This window comes from Crocuta crocuta, unplaced genomic scaffold (genome assembly GCF_008692635.1).
Source record: "Crocuta crocuta isolate KB4526 unplaced genomic scaffold, BGI_CrCroc_1.0 scaffold443, whole genome shotgun sequence".
Taxonomy (NCBI): domain Eukaryota; kingdom Metazoa; phylum Chordata; class Mammalia; order Carnivora; family Hyaenidae; genus Crocuta; species Crocuta crocuta.
The window spans coordinates 266,479-269,839 of record NW_027529446.1 but is presented as its reverse complement, the minus strand read 5'-3'; positions in this window follow the sequence as shown (position 1 = coordinate 269,839).

Sequence of the window (3,361 nt, the reverse complement as noted above, 5' to 3'; positions counted from 1 at the left end):
CCTCTCCTCGGGTTCAGTGCTGTGTCTGCAGCCCTTGACCATCTGGATTCCCAGGCTGTCCACAGTTTGTGACAGTGACAGTGACATCAGACATCAGCGTGGCCCTGGAAAGTACTGAATCCAGTGGGGTGTTAGTGCCGCAGATGCCCTTCCTGCTGGGGAGCCCCCTCCTCCAAAATCGTCAGGGCATCCTCCAAAGGCTCAGGGGTCCCGTGCAGCCTCTCTCTGAGTTTGCGAGAAATCATCGGTGACCGTGTCATCGTGGCAGGGCTCATTCAGGGGTGCTGGGCTCCCAAGTGACCGAGGGATGCCCAGTCTTGCCATCACCAAGCTGTGGTTCGTAGGGGCCGTGGAAACAAAATATGTACGTAAACAAATTAAATATAACTTCAAAGAGAGTAAACGCTTTCAGGAAGATAAAAACGATTGAGAACAATGTTTCCCCCCCCCCCCATCCTCAGGTATGGATGCCAAAGACCCCTGTGGGCCACACGGCAAAAAGCTTCTGTGTGCACAAGATCTGTCAGCAGAGCGTGCCATGCGTAGACCCCGTCCTCCATCTCAGCTGCTCAGCCTGACCCGGGTGCTCCCACCATGGCCAAGGGCCACGTTCCTGCCTAGTGGCACTGAGGGAGGACACCCAGCTTCTTACCGTCCTTGACCTCTGAGTACGTGAGGGGATTCTCCCCTGCTTGGGGATGGCGCAGGGATGGGGCCCTGTGTTCTCACCAGGGGTGTGCAAGAGCTCTGGACATCGTGGCCTTGGCCGAGAGCTGACCCTGCTGGGGCTCAGCCGCCCCAGCCTGGGTTTGTGCAAACCAAAGGGTCATTGTTGGCCTGGCGTGGGTTCGAAACAGACCAGTTGCCAGCAGCCTTCTGCCTCCCATCCTGGCCCGTCTCTCCAACCCAGAGGCCATGTTCTGCGTGACCTTAAACAAGACACTGGCCCTCTCTGGGGAGCCCCCCTCTTCGGTCTCTCCTTTTCATGCCCCTCCTGTCGCCTCCGAACTGGCCTCAGCCTCATTCCTTGCAGCCTACTTCCTACCTCGGCTGTCTACCATAAGGCTGCTCCCCAGCTCAGACACCCACCATGACTCCCCATCTTCACTCCTCCAGACCCTACAGAAAACAGGCAATGACGATCCAAAGTGATCAGGATTGTGATGGAGGCTGCTGTACCCAATGGAGCCTGGGGGGATCCAGGCGGACCTCTCAGAGGAGGAGATTTAAATCACATTGGACTGAACGATGGTGAGGACGGGGGTGTGGGGACAGAAGTAATGGGATGTTTGTGCTAAAGGTAAGAGAGAGCCCACCTCTGGGGCGCCTGGGGGCTCAGCTGGTGGGGCGTCCGACTTAGGCTCAGGTCATGATCTCACGGTTCGTGGGTTCGAGCCCCACGTTGTGCTCTGTGCTGACAGCTCAGGGCCTGGAGCCTGTTTCAGATTCTGTGTCTCCCTCTCTCTCTGACCCTCCCCAGCTCGTGCTCTGTCTCTCTCTGTCTCAAAAATAAGTAAACCTTAAAATTTTTTTTTAAATTTTTTAAATTATAAGCCCATAGCCTCATTTTAGTTCTGTGACACCTGTGTCGGACTTCTGACCTCCAGAACTGGAAGAGAAAAATGTGTGTTGTTTGAAGCCACCACGTTTGTGCTGGTTTGTTAGAGCAGCAACAGGCAACTAGTACAAGCAGGCCCTACAGACTGGGTTTGGCGCCACAGTGATAGGGTCCCCGCTGGCTGGGGACAAACAGGGGAGTGATGACAGGGGTGAGACAGGCATCAGTATAGAGGCCCAGGAGCAAGAAGGCTGTGGGGTCTCCAAGGCAGTGGCCCCGAAGCCTGGAGCAAGAAGGGGCCTCTGGCAGAAGGAGGATGTGCTGCTTTGACTAGGCCAAGTGTCACTTCTCTGTGCCCCATTTTCTCATCTGCAAAACGGGCACAGATCCCAATACTGCAGATTCCAGGCAGGACACCAGGGACAGTGCCCTGGACAGTAGGGGGCATGACATGTGCGCACAGATTCTTATTAATTAGCAGATAGGTGTTTGTCCAGGGAAGATGGGTGACGAGTCTCCTCTGCCACTCACCGCACTGCTGTGAGGCAGGCACCCATTTTACAGAGCGGGTAATTGAAGTTGGAGGAAGGAAAGTGACTTTCCAGCAGTCGCAAAGCCCCACGGTGCTGGGACTAGAGTCAGTACCAGAGAAGCAAGATTCCAGAACCCGGTGCTGAACTCTGGGGCAGGGCCCTCCTCATTCTGGATTGGACAATGAGGGCCAGCCCCCAGGTTGTGGCTGGCATCTCCTCCTGGTCCCAGCACTGGGTTTTCCTTTGAGAAATCACCTCCTGTGTTTCCAAATGACCCCAGGAATGGATACCAACCCACGCTCAACCAGTGAGGATCATCTGACATTCAGCAAGCCGGGAAGAGATTTTTTTCTGGGATAGGCACACCCTCTTCCTGCCTGAGCTGGAGGGTGTGAGCCTGGAGCGCAGCGTGGCTCCTACCAATGGCCAGGGAAGGCCAGTCCCGTGGCATGCTGAGCGAAGAGGGGGCAGCAGAGGTTCCCTGGATCCAGCTGCGCCTGAACCCCTCCACCCCAATAAGATGAAGTCCATTTAAGATGAGTTTCCGTCGCTCACAGTGGACAAGACCAGCTTTCAACAAGCCCATTTACATTTCATTCAAGTGGAGCCTTGAGGACCCGGAGCAGGGGTCTGCAGGGGCTACAGGAATCACACCCCCCCCGAAGTGCAGACCTTTGGCTCCAGGATACGGGTCTTAGCCTGGTCCAGAGCGCTCAGGGTTCCCCCACCTCCTCACCCTCCTCAAGCCAGAAGGCGTGTGATGGACTCCACGTAACTTCACGTCCACAGCTCTTGCACGAGGACCCAACACCCTCGAGGCCTTGCGGGTTCTGTAACAGGGCACGTGATGCCGGTGACCGGGCAGCAGCTGAAGGCGCCGGCAGGTGGGTGCTCTGGGGGGCGTCACGACGCCTTCATCGGATGTGCCCTCGCCTCCCAAGCGCCACCCGTGGCGCCCCATGGCCGCGGGGTGAAGCCCGGACTTCTCAGCCTGGGTTCCATCCGTGCAGTTCCCGCTGCGACTCTTCCCCGCCCGCGTCCCTGCAAAGCGCCGAGACCTTGTGCGGGGAGCGGCCGTGTTATTTGTAACTGAAGGCAGGCCCCCCCCCTTCTGGCTGGCCATTGGATGAGGCCTGACCGTGTGACCCAGATCTGGCCAATGGTGGGAGAGACAGCCTTCCGGGGCGGGGCCTGGAGGGGCGGGGCGCACGTGGCCCGCGAAGCCGGGGGTCAGGTCCCGTTTGCTGCTCTAACGAGTGACCGAGTGACC